The sequence below is a fragment of the Molothrus ater genome, chromosome Z (assembly GCF_012460135.2).
Source record: "Molothrus ater isolate BHLD 08-10-18 breed brown headed cowbird chromosome Z, BPBGC_Mater_1.1, whole genome shotgun sequence".
Lineage (NCBI taxonomy): Eukaryota > Metazoa > Chordata > Aves > Passeriformes > Icteridae > Molothrus > Molothrus ater.
In genome coordinates this window covers 27,154,261-27,176,895 of record NC_050511.2, presented here as the reverse complement: position 1 = coordinate 27,176,895, position 22,635 = coordinate 27,154,261, and the positions used below count along the sequence as shown (strand labels likewise).

At 38.6% G+C, this 22,635-nt stretch overlaps 1 protein-coding gene across 2 annotated transcripts in view; it reads left to right on the top strand.

Moving 5' to 3' along the window:
- Nucleotides 1-8,258: 8,258 nt before the first annotated feature.
- RFX3 (regulatory factor X3) overlaps nt 8,259-22,635 on the top strand; it is a 109,065-nt gene continuing 94,688 nt past the window's right edge. For both annotated transcript variants that reach the window (XM_036403115.2, XM_036403114.2), the window contains exon 1: nt 8,259-8,486. The gene's annotated coding sequence lies outside the window, so the exon portion shown is untranslated. The remainder of the gene's footprint in view (nt 8,487-22,635) is intronic.

Sequence of the window (22,635 nt, the reverse complement as noted above, 5' to 3'; positions counted from 1 at the left end):
AAGGTCTCTACTAGATTCTTAAATTTCATCTGCAGTATCACCCACTCATGGAGTAGGCAGTAGAGTTCTCACAAACAGTACTCTGTGCTGCATTCATTTACTACTTCAGGTAGTCTGAAAGTTGTTTTTCTGGAAAGGACAATGCTCACTCGGTGTTAACAGCAGTTATGAAGTCCAGCCACACTGTGATGAAGGCAAGGACTTGTACTAATTCTGCTGGACACCAGTGTGCAGAAAGTGGCAATTAATTACTTTATTTTTTGTCACTGTCTGTAATGGATTAATTTAATCAGAATAGATCAAGAGGATAATTCCATCCACCCATGCAAAGACTTTTCTGCCATTGTATTTGAGCATAAAGAAATTTTAAAGCCTCATCTATGGTCAGCCAGACAGATGAACACCTCTGGTGTCTGTACAAACACCACTGCTTAGACTCAGGCCCTGTGTCCGACATCGCCACACCTACAAAAGTCATCAATTTGGCACGATTCCCTGACATTAAAAATTTGGAGCGAAATTATTTTTGCAGCAATTGTTTAAATTACTATCCCAACTCTGGTTAAACAACTGAAAACCCCCTGAATTCTACAATCAAAGGAATTTCTTTCAGGATTAGGGCTGAAAATTTTTGTAATTTTCTGAAAAGAAATACAGATTCTCAGTGGATTCTATAACCTCAGATTTTGCATGGCAACCAAACAAATCTGTATTTCTTTAGTTCAGATACAATGTGGCATAATATATGCCTACTAAAAGTATTTCACATTTTTAATATCAGATACTGAAGAAAAACAAATCTCTTAGGCTGCACCTGGGTTATTTTTACTCATTATAACAGGTAGAAGTGCTCTAGGAACATATCCCAATATAATTTTTAAAATAGTTACTGACACTTCTGTGTATGATACCTGTTTGTTAAAAACACAGTGCAGCCAAACTCTAAGCAACTTTAAATCACATGAGCACAGAATCATTAGGTTGGAAAAGACTTCTAAGATCATTGAGTCCAACCTTTGACCCATCACCACCTTGTCAACTCAACCACAGAACTTAGTGCCACATTTGGAAATTTCTTGAAATCCTCCGGGAATAGTGACTTCACGAAGTCCCTGGGCAGCCCGCTCCAATGCTTTACAACCCTTTCAGTGAAGGAAGTCCCCCTGATGTCCAACCTGAACCTCCCCGGCACAGTTTGAGGCCATTTCCTCTTGTCCAGTTACTTGTTGCCTGGGGAAATAGGTCAACCTCCACCTGGCTATACCCTCCTTTCAGGCAGTTGTAGATAGTGATCAGGTCTCCCCTAAGCCTTCTTTTCACCAGCCTAAACAACCGCAGCTCCAGCAGCTGCTCCTCACAGAACTTGTGCTCCAGACCCTTCCCCAGCTCCACTGCCCTTCTCTGGACATGCTCCAGCACTTGCATGTCTTTCCTGGAGTGAGGGGCCCAAAACTGAGCACAGGATTTGAGGTGTGGCCTCAGCAGTGCTGAGTACAGGGGGACAATCCCTGCCCTGCTCCTGCTGGCCACACCATTGCTGGCACAGGCCAGGATGCCATTGGCCTTCTTGGCCACCTGGGCACTGCTGGCTCATGTTCAGCTGCTGTCACCAGCACCCCCAGGGCCTTTTCCTGTGGCAGCTTTGCACCCGGCAGCCTGTGGCACTGCCTGGGGTTGGTGTGAACCAAAGGCAGGACCTGGAAACCTTGGCTCATGATCTAGCCTGTCCAGATCCCTCAGAAAAATCTTCCCAATCTCCAGCAGATCAACACTCCCACACAACTTGGTGTTGTCCACAAACTTAGCAAGGGTACACACCTGACACAGGTCACTGATGAAGATACTACACAGAACTGGCTCTAGTACTGAGCCCTGGGGAACACCACTGGTGACCGGCCACCAACTAGATGTAACTCCTGCACCACCACCCTCTGGGCCAGGCCACCTGGCCAGATTTTAACCCAGTAAACAGTGTACCAGTCCAAGACACAGGCTGCCAGCTTTTACAGAAAAATGCCATGGGCAACAATATTGAAAGCTTTGCTAAAGTTCAGGTAGACAATATCCAGCAGCTCTTTCATCATCCATTAGGCAGGTCACCTGGTCTTAAAAGGGGATTGCATTGACCAAGTAGGACCGGTCTTTCCTAAATCCCTGCTGGCTGGGCCTGATCCCCTGGTTGTCCTGTATGTGCTGAGGGATTACAATCAAGATAATCTGTTCCATAACCCTCCCCAGCAGTGAGGTCAGACTCACCAGCCTGTAGTTCCCCAGATCCTCCTTACAACCTTTTTTGTGGATGAGCATCACGTTGCCTAGCCTCCAGGTCTGAGACCTTCCCATTTAGCCAGGACTACTGGTGGAGAATTTCTTGGTGAGTGCTTCTTCCAGCTTCCTCAGTACCCTTCAATGAATTCCATCCAATCCCATAGAATTCTGAGTGTCTAAATAGCTCAGTACTTCATCATGTATTGCCGAAGATCTGGCTGGTTGCCCTCAGGATGAGTCTTACCGTTAAAAACTGAGGCAAAGGGGACATTGAGGACCTCAGCCTTTTCCTCATCCTTGGTGATAATGTTTTCCATGCCCAATAAAGGGTGGAGATTTTCCTTGGCCTTCCTTTTGTTAAGGTATTTATAAAACCACTTTTTATTATCTTTCACAGCAGTGGCCAGATTGAGTTCTAATTGAGCTTTTGCCTTTCTAATTTTCTCTCTACATGTGCCAATGACATCTTTGTACTCTTCCTGAGTTACCTACTTCTTCCAAAGGTCATAAATCCTCCCTTTTTATCTCTAAGTTACTAATTATACTGAAAATACTGATTAACATGTCAAGCTTCTGAATTATCCATGGATGTGGTACTACAGCATTTTAGTTCATACTAAAGCTCATACACTATCAAGGCAAATCTATTACACTCCGTAATATGCTTTGATTCCCTTTATGATGCCATTTTCATACATACAAACTTCATACAGCTTTTCAAAACACTTTCCAATTGACCCATGGAAGGTGCATTCCATGAGTTCACATAACATGTTTTATTTGCTAATGCAGATGCAAGAGCCTCAGCTCAGTGATTAGGGTGCACCCACTTAAGTCCACCAGTGTATAGCAAGCACAGAGGTAGGAGTAGAAAGCTCTCAGTATGCACAGCTAAGGCCATACCCTGCAATGCTTTTCATGCACATAAAAGGCTAGGTGTTGCCAGTTTTACACATGCTCTTTATGATCAGCATTTATGATCAGTTCTTGCAATCTTGCCCCTTCCTCATTCCTGCAAATGGTGGTATTGCCCATGACTTGTTTCTCGGAATTATCAACAGTGGTCCACAAAGAAACCTACAGGTAATCCAAGAAAGTGCACTTCTTGTGTGGACACAGTTCATAGTACAAGGAAGACACCAAACTGATGGTCTACTAGTGATGTCTCATCAGCCACTGATGAGAGGACCAGCAGCAAGGACAAAATATAATTTAAGAAAATCAAGTATTTTCTATATGGAAAAGGTATCAACTTATCCTCATCAAAACCCAGGACTTGCAGAGCAGCATAGCAGTATAACAGAATGCCTAGGCAACCCTAAAGTGTACTGAGTCTCCTGCCCAGCAAAGCAGTGAGGCCATCTGTTCCCATCCCCAAGGTCAAACATGCAGACTGCACAGGCATTTGAGTCAGCAAAGGAAAGGGAGTCTCAGTTCCTCAACTATCTGGTACAGATGGATAGAGGAATCCTGATGTACCTGAATGATTAACAAGGGAGGTGGCTGTCCCCTTTACTTTGCTCTAGTGAGACTCCACCTGAAGTACCGCATCCAGCTCTGGAATCCTTGGTAAGACATGGACATGGAAGGACATGGAAAAGGAAAAGACATGGACCTATTGGAGCAGGTTCAGAGGAGGGCCATATGACTTAGACCTGGAGCACCTCTGATATAATGAAAGGCTGAGAGATTTGGAGTTGAGCAGCCTGGAGAAGAGAAGACTAGAAGGCTCTTGGGAAATCTTATTGTGCCCTTTTAGTACTTATAAAGGGGACTTACGAGAAAGATTAACACAGACCTTTTAGTAGGGACTGTAGCGATAGGGACTGACCCTATGGACCAAGACAACTTCACCTAACCCTATACAAATCCCAAAATATTAGTAGGCATTTGGAGAACATGTACCACATATAGCTGGAGTAAAGGTATGCAGATCACCAAGTAAGAGGGAATATTCCCTCCATAAAGGGAATAAGCATAAAATACTCAAGAGACAAGTGAATGACTTGTTATGGCTGTAAGATAACAGAAGAGAAAGATTGTTATATGTCCTACTGTTTACCGGAAAGGTAAGGAATAACTAAGTAACTAACTAAGGTAGAATTGTTTAGCCTTCTGTATATTTACAACAGTATCCAAAAGAATCATGCCCGGCAAGCAATTGGACATTGGAGCGTCTGGATCTGCCTAAGTTGCCTATCCTTTAACATCAGCATCTATACATACCTCCTTTGCCTTTTTCCCCCACATCATGAGCACTCTTGAGAATGAAAATCACAAAAATCAATGGGACTAGACTTCCAAGAAAGCAAAAGGGCTTGTTTCCTGATATAACAGCTTCCAGATGGTTGGCTTTTCTTGATGAAAGATGTTGCAAATGCTAAGTTTATACATGAGTTTAAGGGGTGACTAGCGAAGTTTTTGGAAAACATTCTCTGATGTAGATGAAAAGATTATCATGCAGAGTTCAGAAAATCATGAAAATGGACATAGGTTGGAAAAGTTAAACAAGCAAAATGCACTTATGCTTCTTATTGCACTTGTCGAGGCACTAACTTACACTATCTTGTCCAGTAAGTATACCCATGGTCTGAATCAGTTGGATTGCTCCTACACACTTTTCTTTAGTAGATTGTCTTCGTACTGCTTCATAAGATAGATAGCTACTGTGTTCTTGACAATGAGGCTGGCAGGAATGACTTATGGTACGTTTCAGAAATGCAACAAATGGCAGAACGTATCTGAAAACCATTTGGAAGTGCAAACAAACTATGAAATGGACTTAAGTAAAAAAATGGGCAATGTTATGCGAAATTACTAGACAGGCTAATTATGACTTTATAGGTAATAGCAAACTGTGTAAGATTCTGTATTTTGGAAAAGTTCTGAAGGATAGCAATGTAGCTCTGTTGAAAATAAAACACTTAAAGTATTATAAATCTAGTATGAAAAAAAGGAATTCATAGGAATTCATGGGAACAAGAAATGGGATAGTTTTCCATTACCATTTGCAACATACAAAATTGCAGTAGAAATTCCTGCATATGACACCAGTTATTTTTTCAGAGGTGTTGAAGATCTGAATCTGGCAACAGAAAGTGATAATTTTTAAGGTACACAAGCAACTTCTGTCCAACCACCTCTTAGTAAAAAACATTGATTACATTCTGATTATTCCTTATCCACATAGAAAGGTATAAAATTACTTTGAGATATGCAGCATATTCTGCATCTAAACACAAAACCCAAGGCTTTTAGCAATACAACCACTTTTAATCAACACTGCTTTCATATTTAAATTTGGCAGGTTGTTTAATGTCATTAGTTACAAAAATTCTATGAAGGGACTGAATGTTTTAGGGATTGTCTTGCAGCGAATAACTGTTGTATAAGTTTTTAAAAAAAGAGTTCATAAAAAATGAAGTCTTTGATAAAGATCAAATTGATAAAATGCTAGGATACAAATTTGCAGAAATTTATTTGAAATTCTTTTAAACAGATTCCATTAGGTCCTGACTGATCTAAGTGGGCACATCTGCAAATTAACTTCATAGACAGAAGCATAAAAATATTGAAGTGATTAAATAATCTTCCTGTAACAAAAGTAGCCACTTCCCTTTAACAAAGAAATTGATCATTTTCCTATAGACTGAAATGTTGCTATAAATTCAAATAGTCTCTAATGTACTGGCTCAGGGAAGATGTATAGTGATATTTGTAAGTATATTTTAAATTTCTGCCAAGACCTCGATTTGTTCTTTTCATACAGATAGACACATAAAGTTCCATGATTTCAGGAAGAAAATCAACATCCCAGTGCTTTTATCCTCCAACTTTACACATTCACCACAGCTCATCCTACTAAGGTAGCCAAGCACATAACAATGCAAGTGACAATTTACACAACAGAAAATATCCAGAATTAAAATACTTAATATCAATGCTTTCTTTAGCAACATAGATGACATGAATGTTGCTAAAGCTTTACCATGGAACTAGGTCACATCACTTTGGCAACAATTTTCTGGTAAAACTACTCAGTATCTGACACCTCTTTTTGGTTTTCCACCAAACCAAATAGTATGAACCTTGTTCATATGAAATTTAAAATTGTATGAAACACAAATCATAAAAGCTTTCCAAGTACAAGCTAAATTAAAGCATTTGCTTTATTTGCTAGATAGAATGAAAGATACTTATCAAAACATCTTTTACCTTTAATTGAATGCATTGCTATATATTTTTATTAAATTAGATTGCTTATAGTTGTGTCTCATTTCCATGTTTTTGAAAAGGTTAGTAATGTGAGTGTGACCTCTTAAAACACCCAGACATCCAATGAGGTTGAAGATCTCAGCTGAGGTTACTAGTTTAGCATCTCTCAAAAATCAGGTTCCACAGCAGAAATATCAAGACATAGCCTCAGCTGTAGAAGGGCTTTAAATAGTTTTATTAATTCAAGATTGTTCTGTTATAGATTTAGATCTCTGTCAATCAAGATCTTGTTTGTATATACTTAACCCTATTTCCCAGTATTTTTTAGTAAATAGTTGCCATAGCTTAAGATGGTTACAGAGGGCCCTGAAAATCAGAGTGAATCTATTAATGTAAGAGCAATTTCAGTTTTTTTCTGTAGGGACAGGTGGAGTAGAATTGGTTGTAGACCATTCCACACAAATGTCAGGTGCTCTTAGCAGGAGTATTAAAAAGATGTGACTGGTAAACCATAGGCTGGTAGAACATGTAGAGGACACAGACCAGTACATAGATAAAGGGGGAACTCCACAGTTTACATGGATTATAGCATTACTGGCAACACAGACTGCTGCCACTGTGTATAAAGCTTCGGAGATACTTTTCTGGTTAGTAACAGGCTGCAGATGGCGGTGCACGGGACTACCGGGAGACAGTAGCAGTCAGTAGATGCAGGGACACTATACGTAGCCTCGACATATACACACCCACTGAAGGAACTTCCTGAGTTTGGCAAGCACTGGGACAGGCTGCCCACCGAGGTCCTGGATATCCCCTCTCTGAAGACATTCAAAACCCACCTGGACATGTTCCTGTGTAACCTGTTTTGGATGACCCTGCCTTGGCATGGAGTGGGGGTTGGACTAGATGATCTCCAGAGATCCCTTCCAGCCCTGTGACTCTGTATACACCTGGAAGGAACAGATACAGCCTGTCAGGAGAGCATCCGGTTATCTCAATGCTAACCTCCTTGAAAGTGTTTAAGGAAAGACTGGACGTGGCACTCAGTGCCGTGTCTAGGTGACATAGTGGTGTTTGATCACGGATTAGAATTGGCGACCTCAGAGGTCTTTTCCAACCCGATGGATTCTGTGAGTCGGTGTGCCAGCTGGGACAAGGGCCCAACGCACGTACTCGGGCCAGAAGGCCACGTGGGCTGAGAGCAGCCACCGGGCACTCCGGGGCCTTGGCTCGGCCCCCCGCACAAGTCCGGGGTCGGCAGGGCTGACGCGAGGCCACCGACGAGTCGGCGGGACAGGAAAGACGACAGGCATAGTGGCGGCAGCGCTTCCCTTTCCATCGCCACTTGCCGGCGACCCACTCCTCCTCCTCCTCCTCCCTCCTCGAAAATGGCAGCGCGGGCCACGAGCGGTGGGGGAGCGGCCCGCCCGCCGCCATCTTGAAGCTGGAGGGACGCCGGCCGCCGAGCCCCTCCTGCCCGGCCTCCTGCCGGAAGTGGCGTCAGGCGGCTCCCGCGCGGCCACACCCCCCCCCCGCCGGGCCTCGCGGGGTCGCCGCATGCCCCGCACGGCGCCGGGCCCGCCGCGCGTGCCCCCCCTGCGCGGGCCGAGAACCGGGCGGGCGCGCGCCCTGGGCCGGGGCGCCAGAGAAGCGCCGCGCGCCAGCCTTTACCGCAGACCCCGCCCCTTCCGGGGCGCTCGGCCGCGCCGCCGCCCCCGCCTCCCTCCGTCCGCCCGTCGGTCCCTCCCTCCCGCTCCCGCTCTCCTTTTGTGAGTTATAGCAACCGTTGCCTTGTGAGTCGAGCGCCATAGTCACCGTAGTCCTGGCGACTGTTACCCATCAACAACAGCCGCTCCGCTCCCGCTCCTGCTCCTCCTCCTCCTGCCGCTGCTCCGCACCCCCTGCCTCACCGTCACCCACCACAACAACAACAACAACAACCGCAGCCGCCGCCAGCAGCAGCAGCGACAGCGGGAGCGCCGCCGCAGCCCGCCCCGGCACAGGTGAATGCGCTCGGCGGGCGCACCCCGGCCCTCCCTCCTCCTTCTCCGTGAGGCATCCGGGCCCGGGCTGCGCCCTCGGGCTGCGCCCGTGCTCGCGGGGCGGCGAGGGAACGCGAGGCTCCCCGCCGACCCCCCGCGGCCCTCCCGGGAGCGCTGTGCGGTCGGGGGGAGAGGGGCGGCGGGCATAGACGGGGGTGTCGGGCGGGGAGCGGGGCCGGCCGCCGTGCGGGCCGAGGAGGAGGAAAGGCTGGGCGATGCCGGGGACGCAGGCACGCTGCGGGACCTCCAGGACAATCGCTGGGATGCGGTGGGTGTGCGTCTGAGTTGGGTCTCGTTTGTACGGGTCGGGAAATGGAGAAATCAGGGAACGCGCTGCGGCCGCAGTCAAAGGTTAATGGCTTTAAACCTGAAAAAAGGCGTAGGGTTGAGAGGAAAGATGCAGCCGGAGACAGATCCTGTAGGACAGCAAGAGCAGGGGTTGATTTCCCTCTTTCACTTAGAGGGGCCTTGTTCTGATTTGATTTGACTACTAAATGACTAAATGTTGCAGGTTTTTGTGAACTTGCTATATCTTTTAATGATACTCTCGTACTATCGATCATATGAACCCCCTTTTATTTTTTGTGCTGTGTCTCTGTGTAATTTTTTCTTTCATTCGTAATTAATCTTGCAGTTTGTTTTTGTGCAAGCTATATTTTCTTTGTATTGTGAAGTGGGGTTTTGTTTATTCAATACCCCCACTAATACATACATAGAGTAGCAGGTTGGGTTTTTTTCTTATTGCACTCCTTCTGCAGGGAATTGTTTTTAAATTATGCTTTCATAGTGACAGTGTAGCATGGAACAGTGCCTGTGTAGGTCTAGTTTATTGCATAGTGAGTTACGTTCGTGTTGAGAGAATCCATTTGTTTCCTTAAACTCTCCACGATGAAGGAAATTCAAGATACTGACTATGGGTTTCAGTGCTAAGCAGCGAAGAAAGGAGAAAAGAACAGTATGAAAAAGAAGTCTGTGTGATTTTGTTAGTGGTACTGCTTTTCAAGAGTACTTTTGTGAAAGAGGGAATGGGCAGCTATTTACCCCTGAAAGAGATGTAGGAGGACTCATGTTATTAATGAGTATGACTTCCTTCTTAGTTTTAATCCAAAATGCTTGCTTTCTTCATCCATTTTGTGATTGCTTACTAAGATCTATCTTACTAAGATTTGTGTTGTCATTGATGTTGAATCATACTTCATATACTTTTTTAATTGTTTGTTTGGATGAAGTGAATTTTTGGCATCTTTTATGGCAATGAAACATCTAACATCTTAACATTTCCATACCCACTTCCACTCTCCCCTTCGACTTGTCAAATCATGTGTTGTTTTGGTAGATCTGAAGTGGTGACTTATTTATTTCCTTATTTATTTAGTAATATAATTAGGAAAAATAATGCTCTTGTTTTTAATCTAAACCCTACATATAATTGTGCATACACCTTTTCCAATTTATGTCCTTAGATATCCAGTGTAAGATATGGGATTTGTCTCACATTGGAACTACCAATGAGTGTGACTGGGGCAATTTTTTCAAGCAGGTATTAACTAAAAGAATCTGCTAAGTGGTTAGTGCATTGTTTGATAGTGATATTCCTTGGAGCAAGACATATTGGATCTTTTTTTAAATGTGTTTTAATATTTCATAGTTCACAAGACCTTAGAAAATAAATTATTTTAGATAATGACCAAAAGCCCCTACATCATCATCTTTTAATTTTTTTACTCCAAGATGAAACCACTGTGTGCTAGTTTTGTAGGCCCTGGTGTAAATAAGTTCTAAATACACTAAGAATTTTCAGTGTGAGTTCTTCTTGGGTATCAGTTATATGGCACATCTAAGTCCTTATGAATTTGTTGTTAGTTTCTGTGATTGATTGGTTTTGAAATAATTCCTGGCATGTACTGTTGTTGAAAAGATGTCAGTTCTGCACCATACCTTTCTTGAGAAGCTCTCTTAGAGTAGGACAGAATACTGCTCAGGATGGGATTATTCCTGGGTATTGAAATCTGTCTTTGCAGAACATATATCCAGGCCACTGGGTAGCAAAGGAAAGTGTGTGCCTGTGTGTGAGACAAAGTTTCTGTTCTAATTCTGCTGGGTGATGTATACAGGTGTTTCTGGAAATTTGTATTAAAAGCACATGTTTTTGTCTAAAACCAAAGACCTTTATAGTACTATTTGGCTGCATTTTCCTTAGCCAGTGACTACAATTTGGAAAATAATAAAGAAGGTGTAATCATGCTTTTAATATTATGGACTTCACTGTGAAAAGTATTGACTCTTTATTCTCTCTGAGATACTGCAGTGATCACAGACGAGATCTGCATTATACATTCTGATTCCCTAATGACCACAGCTAACAAAATAGTTGGTGTTTATAATGCTAACTAGTGTTTAAAAATGACTTGGCTTGTGATATTTATTTATTTATTTATTTTAAATCTATAGGTTTTCATGACTTACAGAGTGTGACTATCGAATTTTGTTTCAACATATCCAAACAAAACAGTAAGGATCAGCTGCTCTATTGTGTTACTAGTAAACTAACCTACATTATGCTACTTTGGAGAAATCCTTTCAGTAAGGTAGTGTAGGTAAAAGAAATCAGCGTCAAAGATACTGTCAAAAGCTGTTGAAGATTTTAAAGACATGTGCTTTATTAGATAATTAGGTTCAGCTTTGTTAGGTCTATCCCATTTCTTGTTCCTTCCTGACAGGGTATTGTTAATCAAAGACTGACTAGAGAAATAAATGTTGCACTTTATTTCCATTTACTAAACTTTTGAGAAGTCCAGCTGCTTTTGTTTGCTTCTCTTACTTGAAACGTAAGCCAGTGTCTAAAATGAAATAGTGGTTTATCATTGTAGTTCCTTTTAGTGTTGTAGCTAGTGTTTCTCATTTTCACGCTTTACTTTGAAAGGCTTTCTTCCCTCTGAAAATATTCTAGATTAGTTTTATTTTTTACGTGCAGTCTTCAACAGCTTACCACCTGCAGGTATGTGTCATGCCGAATGCTTAAAAAATGAATAGGCTTTAAAAATATATATATGACTATTAAAATGGTTTTTAAAAATCATTGTCAGTTGGAAAGGCATAAGACTGCTCTACAATACAGAGTAAAAAAGGAGCTTTCAGTGGCAATGTTGTGTCTTGTAGTTGGAGTTCCATTTGAAAATTGAGCTCCTTGTCAAATTTATGTACTAGAATACAAAAAGAAGAATGTTTTGAAATTATCAATGAAAATTTTTTGGGTTTTTTTTTCTTTTTTTTTGGGGGGGGGGGGGCAAAAATTAGGGCTGAAAACTTAATGAGGCTTTTAAAATGAATAACTGAAGTTTAAGACCTTTTATTTCAATTAGCCACAAGTTTATTGTCTATGTATTTTGCCTACAGTTGGTTGTCAATCAAAACAATACTTCTCTTTTCTCTCAGCTAAGACTTTGATTTTTAGATTTGGCTAAATCTAGTTTGTTAGGGACAGATGGCTGATTTAAACAGGTGTCACTTACATTTCTTGTGCCTTGTGTTGAAACTTCCAGAGGTTTACAAAAGAGCTTCCTAAAGCAGATGGTGATCTCCACTTCTGTGATTAGAAAAATGTACTTTTGTAGGAAATTATTTTCCTAGTTACTAGGTGTATTTTAATAGTTCGATGTGTCATATTAGACTTTATGCTTTAATAGTTAAAATGTCAGCAGAGTTTGAAATGTTTCATATAATACAATAATTTAAAATTTTTGTTTTCTCATTGGACTTTTAAAGGAGATGTGAGTATTTTGGTGTGAAATTCAGCAGTTTGAGTGTGTGGATAGCTGTAGACCTAGCAGAAATATTGCTTGGTGTAACATTTTGTTCCACTACCTTATCTTTTCTACTTAAAGATTATTTCTTTTTGGAATATTTTTTAATAAAAATGAATTACTATTAAGAACACAAGATTAGTGCGAAACAAATGTATGTTTAATTTTATTTTTCTGGCACCTTGATGTATTATCATATCTGCAGGTTTCTTTTCTTGTAAAATTTTTTATTCAGTACTTATAATTTCCTCAATTACAAAAGATTTTAATAGGGAAGAATGAAATTGAAGTTAGTTTTCTAATAATTTTTGATATTTTTGTTTTCTAAGGACTCCTTTTTTTCTTCTTTTTGTGTTGACTTTTTTATCGCAATGACTGGTGTTTATTATTAATTGTTTTCTTTTTCTAGCAGATGCACCAGAGGGTGCTGTGCTATTTGAAATACAAAAAGGAGAGAAAAATCCTAAAAGTTTGTTCATTGAAATGCATTGGTAAGGCATATGAGACTTGAATAAACATTACTGAAATTTTTACACTTTTCTGTGCAGTGCAATATAGCAAACTTTCTGTTTTGACAATATTATGTTAAAAATCATAGAGTAAATTGGCTGTTCTGGATCGGATTATGTCTGTGTATGTAGATTCACACACTTAAAATGCAATTTCTGTTCATCAAAAGAAAACAAACATTTATATGTAAATTATGTCTGTTTAACATATAGCTAAACCTATATAAGCTGTATACTTATTGAAGTACTACATGAATTTATGTGAGGCACACATGCATTTAGAAGTGACCTTTATTGTATATTATATTTTTCATTTATTAGTCTACATTCACATTTTATATAGCTAATTTGCTCATATGTGAACTCTTTTTAAAAAATGTATTGCTGTATATAAATTTTTTTTTCCTTTCTCATCTTCCTAGATGAAACTGAGGTGGGCATGGGAGGGTATGTACTTATGAATTGTAAAAAGGACAGGATATTTTTCTCCATCGATCAGTAGTTCTGGGAAAGAAAGCCACCAACCCACCTCCCCCTCACACCCTACCCCCCCAAAAAAACCCCTAAAGAAACAACAACAATCAAAAACCAAAACCAACAAAACAAACAAACAAAAAAAAAACCAACAAAAAACCAAAAAAAGTGCCCAAATCAGCCCCTGCCTCTACATATTTATAAGTACTGAGTTTCATTTTAAAAAATTCTCTATGGATATATGAACCTGTCAGATTAGAAATTAATAGTAGTAACTTCTGTAGTTTAGTAATATCTATTTTTTTATCATACCCCATAAAATTAATAAGGTAATATTTTTCCCCTATGTGTAGTGGTTAATGGTGTCGAATTTAGTGTAATTTCTTTTTGGAAACATGCGAAAAGATGCGGAGTGTAGCTAGGGTAGTACATCTTAAATTGCTTCATTTTAGACACTGTTGCAAACAATTTAGTTGTTCTACCTGTTCCACTATTATAAATTGTTTGGTTAGTTAGGAACTTCAGTTCTGGTGTCCTAAAATCTAGAGGTAGTGGATGGAATATATTGTGAATTCTGTTTGATAAAGAAATTTCCCATTTTACAATACAAATTTTAGTGAGATTTGGTAGGTTAATTTCTAGCAATTTAGAGTTCCTCTTTGAATATCTAATTTATTTCTAACTTGTCTTCTTTAAATTCTTGCATGACATTCTTAGCAATGCTATGAGAATGCCAAATATTGTACATGAATAAACTGAACTGAAGTGTACTTGTAGCATTTATGATTTTATTCATTCATCAAAGAGAGGAAAGAGCAATTTAGCACTATTTTTAAAAAAAGGTCATTTCATTCACCCAGAGACCCCGTATTTTGAGTCCATCTCAGCTTCTTAGACCATCAGTGAGTAAACAGTATATTTAGTTCTTTCATTTCTTCTTATTAAAGACTGATTTCAATAAGTTTATAAGGCCTTTAAGGCAAGAACCACATATTTAGATTTTGTTCAGGCTTTGGATGCTGCTACTACAACTAATGACTCAAAGCCATGTTTGCTGTTTATGTACCAAGTAAGTGGATTCTTCCTTCTGTTTTACTTCCTCATTATATTTAATCTAACTATGCCTTCTCTTACATACCGCCTCAGGGATTTTTTCTGAACTCTGAAACAGTGTAGTTAAATCAAGCAACATTGCAAAGTAGAAATAGAAAGAGGCGTGTCTGTTAAAAGGTGAAGTATGTCAGTTTGCAGGTGGCATTGACTCAGATTATTCTACCTCAGTTAAGGTGTTCTGGGGTTTTGGGGTTTTTTTGTCTGATTACTTTTTTATGTGCTGTCAACTATACATCCTTTACAAGCAACTTTAATAGCATAATAGGATTCTGTGACAGAACTATTTACAAGACAGTTATTAATGTTATAGATAGCTATTTCTTTATTAAAAAATACATTTTTGGCTCCAGTGAACCAGTTTGTCTGCTAAATTTTCAGGTGATTCTCTAATACCTTTGGTCTGATTTTCTTCCCCTCTCCCCAAAAGTTCCTAAATCTGGGGTGGGAAGAAAGGACGGTGGCAAGCAGTCTTGCTTATATATCTCTCTAATCTGACAGTGGTATTGGAGGTTTATTGAATTTATGAAGTTTCCTTTCTAGTGGATTAGATGACTAGGACTGTCAATTTGTACTATTGTCTTTTGGTGTGATCTCTTGCAGATTATCCACAAAGCATTTTGAAATGTTGCTGTTGTACTGTGTGGCATCATCTCAAGAAAATTAGTCTTATCACTTGAGCTTTTTCTTCCTTGCATCATGGTAGCATTCTGCACTGCAAAGAGCTGGGAGTGAAATTAGCAGTGAAACTAACTGAGTTGAATGGTAAAAAGTAACTAGCATTATCAAAAGAGGACTTAATCTATTCATTTTTGGTATGGGGAAAGCAAAAAAAAAAACCCTAAATAGCTGTAGTTCTCATGCTGTTGGAAGCAGCGGTCAATGTCGGGATTTCTGTCTTACATTAAATGTCTCATAAATTTGAAGACTTATTTTCTATTTAACTGCTGCAAAAAGTATTCAAAATTCTCCATCCTCATTGTTTTGTTTTCCTTGTAAGATATCTGCTGTATTCTTACCTCCTTATTGTTCTGTGGCTTGAGAGTAGATACATTAGTTACAGACTTAATAAAGGAAGAATAAATGTTTCCTACGTCCCGTTTTTGCTGATGAGATGCACGTTGCAGTTCTTCCATTAGGAAGGACATGTGGCTATACACAAAGGATTGTTAATTTGTCTTTCTAGTTAATATTTTATATATTGTGTTTATTATTGGAAGTCAGTGTTAATTACTTTGTATCCCAGAGAATTTAGAAGTACAATAAAAAAATAACCTTTCTTTAGAACTACTTTCTTTAATTAAAATCCCATTCTTCCTTTTCAGTGTTTTTAAGAAAAATAGTTATTGTATAATTGCCATTTAAAAACTAAATTGTCTCAAAATTTCTGATTGAAAAATCTGGAATAATTTAATGATCATCTGATAGTCATTTTACAGTTAAGTTATATAAAGGTGTTGTTTAAATATATATAGTTCAAGAGACTATTACAGTCATTTATAAAATACATGACTTGAAAACTATTACAATACATGAAAACTATTTATACTTCTATAGGAAAGCCCAGCTGTTTTCAAGTTAAATTAGCCTTGGATAGTGAGGAGCAGTTGAGCTACCTGTATAGTAGCTGATTTATCAAATTGACTGTTAGCCATGATGTGAGTTGACACACTGTGGTAGCTAAGCTTGAACTATCATATCAACATTTGTATTTGTCTTTAGCATTTAGTTCACTCCTATTTTGTTTTGTCCACTCTATGTTAAATCAATTCAACTGAGTTGCAATTTGCAGAGGAATTGATAAATAACTCTTCCATATTCATTGTAGTGTTTTCCTGTCAGATTTAGTAAATGGAGAAGTGTAGAATCCAGGGTGTTTCTAATTCCTCACAGTTGAAACTGGGTAATATTAATAGCAATTCCCTGTAACTTCTAGGAAGTTTATTCATTAGACTTTCTGAAAAGCAAGGAAGCTCTTCTGTGAGCTACATCATCCTTACAGTTGTTTGGAGAGTAGAACCTGCTTAGTGTTAAACCATAGATTTAATGTAATTTAATATAATTATTATTTAATAATAAGTGGAGGTAAGTAGGACAGAAATATAGCTTCATTCCCTTATTTTGTAGAAAAATTTTTGAGCTGCAAGTCTTGATTTTGAAGTGAGGCAAGAGTGAAGTGAGGCAATTAAGATGAGAACACAGCTCTTCATTGTCTCTTTCCAAGTGCTTTCTGATGGAAGGTTGTCCTGAGTTGCTCTGGCTTTCTCTAACTTTGAAACTCCTTTGTAGGGTAAGGAGCACAGTCCTGAGAGGGTATTGCATGGAACAGTAGTGAGCAAGTAAATGTATAGAGAGTTCAGTATGCTGGGTCTGTAGTGGTGTGGAGATGGGTATGCCTTAGGGTTTTGCAAACCTCAGGCTAGTTCACAGGTTTTGTGTCTGAAGTACCCTTTGCTAGCAAATTTAAGTCACGCTGAGGAAAGGTTTATTTGCAGTAACTCAGAATTAGAGATGATCGTACAAAGCAATAGCATAATTTATCATGTAAGTAATTATTCTGTCTTATGAAGCAGACCTTCCAGTGTTTTAAAAGTTGTGCGTTTACACTTATTCAGTTGCATCTGTTTGGTGTAATGGTTTTTTACTGCTGTTGTTTCAGGTCATTCAGATGATCAGTTGTGAAACACTATAAACTTAGGAACTTGTGTCGTCTGGAATATCCAGACTTTATGTTACTGTTTTATAGCCATACTTCCTGTGGAGGCAGATTTAAATTTCAGATATTAAAATTTCCTGCCATGATCTTGATAAGGGCCACTGAGTCAAATTTCCTGTCCTTAATAGGGCTTGAAGGTCTTCAGTATCTTCACTCCTTGGCCTACTTTAATATTTATTTCTCCTTATTGAATGCTGAAGAAACTGACATTTCTTGAATTCAGGGAAGAGCTGGACACAGGATCATGATTTCAGTGCAGTGACCAACTTTCATGACCTGATGAAGATGGATTCTTAATGCAGTCTCAAATCACTGGTTACAAGTTTGTTTGTCACAAACATATTTCAGGCAACTGAGATGAAGAGAAGTTTTAGGATTACTTTCCATGTGAAAGATTGACATATAAGGGCACCCACTGCTTGATTTCAGGATGAAATACTAGATTATTTGGCTAAGACTTGTAACAACTCAGTGCTGTAAATCTCAGAAGCTTTTAATGGCTTGTGTTCTAAACACAGATGTAAGTTTGAGATATTCAGAAGTTCTTGTGTCAGCATAGTTCTATTTTCTGTTACATGCTATGTAGGATGGTAACTCTTCATACACAGCTGAATTTCTTGAAAGCTCAACATCAACAGACCATCCATCTGCAGCCTACTGAAAAAAGGGTTAAACTGGAGCCAGTAGTTAATTTCTTTTCCTGTACTTAATAATAATTAATATTTTGAAAAACTACAAGCATTTTCTTCCCATATTTTATAAAATGGAAAAAAATAAAATGTCCAAGTCAGAAAAACAGGTGGATCTCGCTGATAGGAAAATAGAAGTTATGTTTTTGTCATCTGTGATAAAGAAAGCTGTGTATGTGTGTGTAAGTCTTGGTCAGAAATGCTTTAGTATTTGTCCCAGAGTTTGTAGTATAAGAATGGGAAAGTAACAGATTTTGGCCCTTAAAAATGGCTTGAAGATGTAATTGTGTGTTAATAGGGGGAATTGAGATGTTGATTCATAATGTGTTACATCCTCTAATAAAATTACTTGTGTCATCTCCATAAAACAAACTGCATGGTCACAAGTATAACTTTGTTTTATTGCTATGCTTCTGACCTCCCATTGATCTGTTCTCTCTTAATATTTAGATTTCGTTTTTAAAAATATGTTCATTCCACATGAAGTACTTCTGTCTTCCACAAACTGATTCAAAAGCATTTTATGTGCTCTAGTTACAGGATTTAACTTGCTAGTATGGAAATGGTTAAGTTTACTGTAATGAAGCCACAATGATTTTTGCTTTCTTGTTTCCTCCTTATATATATTTTTGACTATATTTACACTACTGTTGTATAGTTCTATTGTTCCTAGCTAGCCCCAGTACTTTTCTCTACCGTGATAGACAGAAGGACAAAACACATTCCCGAAGCTCCAAGCCCCAGGGGTCGAAGGCCCCTATCTTGTCTTGGTTCTCTTTGGGAGCCAAGGTTCAAACCAGCTCTTGGAGACACATCTTCATAAATAGAGTTTAGTGCCTATCTAAGCTGGGGGGAATTCAGGAAAGGGTAGAACCAGGGGGAATTACCTCATCATTTGTGCTTCTAATTAGGGATTTTTTTCAATTATGATAATTTGCTAAACTTATAAAACTGTATTCACCCTGTGCAGGATTGGTATTTTTACATACCTGCCCCTTGCAGGCCTCCAATAAAGACCAGCCTTTGTATTACCTCCTATACTAATATTGTCTCAAAGGTGTATTGCTCATTTCTAGATCTTTAAGGCATCAATAAAACCAAAGGAACAGGAGATGCTTAGGGTACTCAGTGTAGTATGGTGTGCAGTTTGCGGTTGGTTTGGTTGGTTGTTTGGGGTTTTTTTCCTTTAAGAGTGAAAGAAATGTGGAAGATACTTTCATAGGAATAAGAATCATCTAGCAAGACATTTTATTTTAATCTGGATGGTTCAGCTTGTCAAATGGAGTTACTTGTGTTAGAACAAATGGTAAAATTGGTGGTTTTTACATCACTGACTGCTATGTCATTTCTGTATTGAGCATATTGTCTCAAATAATCTGCTAGCCATCCTTCACAGGGTGTTAGAAAGCTTGTCTTTTCTTACAGCAAACATACAGGTTACCTATTATAAACATAGTTGTTTTAGTGAAATCTAGAACAAAAGTGGTCACTGAAAAAAATACTCTTTTAACCTGCTTCTACAAGAATCTTCTGGACAAAAGAGAGAGAAATGCCAGTTCTGTGAAGCTCTTTAGGACTTCAGAGACCTGTAGCTGCAGATTGCAGGCTGGGGACAGAGTGGCTGAGGCTACAGGCTGGATGAGACCCTGAGGTCCATGGTTGTCAGGTAGCTGAATATGTGCAAGCAGTGTGCCTGTCCTGTAGGAAGGATAAAAAATGTCTCTTGGGCTGTATGGACACAGGTATAGGCAGGGAATTGAGATCAATGTTTATCCACATCTCTTCTGTATTAATTATACCACATTCACATGCATTTCTTGCTTTCTGTCACTCTTCTGCAGTTGTGGGAAAGATGTTGGTTGGAGTAAGTGCAAAGGGCCACTAAGATGGTCAGGAACTAGAGTGCACATCTATGAATAGGTACGGAAGGACATGGACTTGTTCAGTCTAGAGAAGAGAGAGTTACAGGGGTCCCAACAGCAGCCTTCCCTGAAAGTGCACTTCCTATGGAAGTGTGTGGTGAAAGGATGAAAGACAATCACAAGACAATTAGATTAGACACAAGGAGACCTTTTTTCCCCATGAGGACAGCCCAACAATGCACCTTGGACTAAGTGAGGTTTTGCCATTTCCATCTTTGGAGATTTTCAGCCTCTGACTGGATAAAGCCCTGGGGAGGTGGTCTAATGCCAAACCTGAACCTGCTTTGGGAGGGAAGTTGGGCTTGGCAGCCCAAGCTGATATCTATGGAAGCCCAAGCTATACTATAATTTTACTTGGGATTCTTGCTCTACAGCAGAAGTTCCTAGACGTGATCTAGTTTGACTTCTAGTCTTGTTGGCCAGTTCAGTTTCCTAGGACTGTATTTAAATTTTCACATCTGGAAGTAAAAGTGGAGGGATAGAGCTAGAGTCACAAAGTTGTCCTCTTGACATATATCACAAAGACCTAGATTGGGTGCCCAGGAGATGATCTCCTTAACAACACAACTCTTGGGTTCCTTTTTTCTTTGGTGTATTACATTTTTGTTATTTTGGTCCATTCATTCTACAACACTTCATTCTATGGATTCTGCAAACTTAAGTCTCGACATAGACTGGACTTCTCACGTTTATTTATACAATATTTTAGATTGAAACCTTGAGACTTTTCACTGGAGTCCTGCAGAGGGAAAAAAATAAAAGCAGTAGCAAGAAACCAAATTTTTTTAGGTCTCTCGAGGAAAAGACAATGATGAACAAAGAGTTTTATGAAAGAAGAAGGGACCTTGGTTGAATACCTGGCAAAACCAAACCCCACTTGCTGATTTCTGTGGACATTTTTGTGTATATATCAAAGTCTTAATTTGCAGTTTTTAATTCTTTTGTTGTAGCAAAAGAAAAGAATAAACTAAAAGTGGAAGAACTGCAGATGACATTTTTATTGGAAATTATTCAGAATTTTAAAATAAACTGGATCATTTCCTTTCTTTGTTGAAACAAGTTCAGGGGTGTTGATGAAACATTCTATATTTGGCTTACTGCCTGGTGATTTGTAAGTGGTGTTCAGTGTGCATAACAGCCAGCAATCTGAAGAGGGTATCAATCTTTTTTTTAATGAGGGTACCTAAAATATTTTCCGTGTAACTTGACTATATCTCTGTTCACTTTGATAAGAACTGGACTGTGTCCAAAAAAAAAAAAGGATTTCAGAAGGAAGCACGATCATTTTTGAGTGTATGTAAAGAGATGTTTGTTTTAGAAAAAGTATTTGCTTTATCATATAGCTACAGATATAAAATTAATAGCAATGATAGAGATCTAGAGCAAGGATCTAAAGAAGTATGTATTGCAGTAACTATTATTGGTAAAATCAGAAAAAATGGATTGATAATCAATGCTTCTGTTGACTGAAGTGGTTCTCTTTGGGGGTCTTTTGGTTGTTTTGGCTGGAGTTTATTATTATGGGACATTCAGATCCATAGCAAAATTAATGTGCTTTGATTTCTCTTACTCTTATTTAGCACTGCTTGAGGGATAAGCACAAACATATGTATACATTACTAATTATGATAAATGTAGTCTTGATAATCATGGCAGTATTAGAAAGTAATTCCTTTATTTAAATGGAGATGTTTCATATCAGCTAATAAGCTGAGTTGAATGGAATGATTAAGCCTGGATAAGCAATACATTATTTACGATGTATTTTTATTTTATTCATAATATGTTAAACTTACCTCTGTCAAATTTAAGAATTTAAGTTAGGGAGGGGTGTAGGATTTCCATAAAGTGTTTCCAGTGAATTTTTTTCCAAGGAAAAATCATTTTTCTGATTGAATAAAGTACATGAATGCACAGTAAAACTCAAAGTACCCTAAATGATCTAACACCATGACATAGTCAGTACCTTTTTCAAGTACCTCTATTCTAATGTGCTAGTATTTTAGAATGTTCCTGTCAAGTCTTGCCTGACTTTTCAAAGTCAGTGATTAAAATGAATAGCAAGAAATTCAGGTAGTAGAAATCCTGGTGGGCAAAACAAAGAGCTGCAGTAAGGAAAACAATAGAAATAAACTTAAACATATATCAAAATTTATATAATTAGTGTTCAGTGTTGTTGTGTCATAGTTTATATTTCTATTTTCCATATTATAAATGAGATAGCTAATGATATCTGTTTATTTTTACTGTTACTTGGCAATATGGAAGAGCAATGAAAGGGTATGTTACATAGTCGTATATCTTTATCTTAAGACTTAGAAATCAAATTCAGTTTCTGCTATTCATGACATAAATCTTGCATACATACTGTGGCTGAATGTTCTTTATATTTGAATTGGTTTTTTATTCTCTATAGGTGCAGTAGGCTGGAGCCAAATTAAAAAAAGTTACCAAATAATTATAAAAATCAGTTACCATCACCTTTTGTCAAACTATCTTTTGAAAGTAAAATTATTTAAACTTCCTGAGCATCAAGCTTTTTGTCAGATTATATGAAAATTTCCATTAGGAATGTTTTGTAACATTAGAAGCCAGAAAACAAATAAACAAACAAATATGCTTTGGATCCAATTGTGCAATTCTCAATATTCAATTTCTCAATATTCAATTTGTATAAGTACAATTACTGTAAACATAGAAATTAGTTAAATACACACTGTTGTACAGTTCTAGTCATTGTCATTGATTAATGACATTCTTTCCTCTTTTTTACAATTAATTAATTTCCCTTAAATTTTTACTTTTTTATTATTTTTTATTTTCATTTATGTGTGCTGGTATGCTTTTCATTATTCTTTACTTCAGTTGAGTTTTACATTGTACTTAA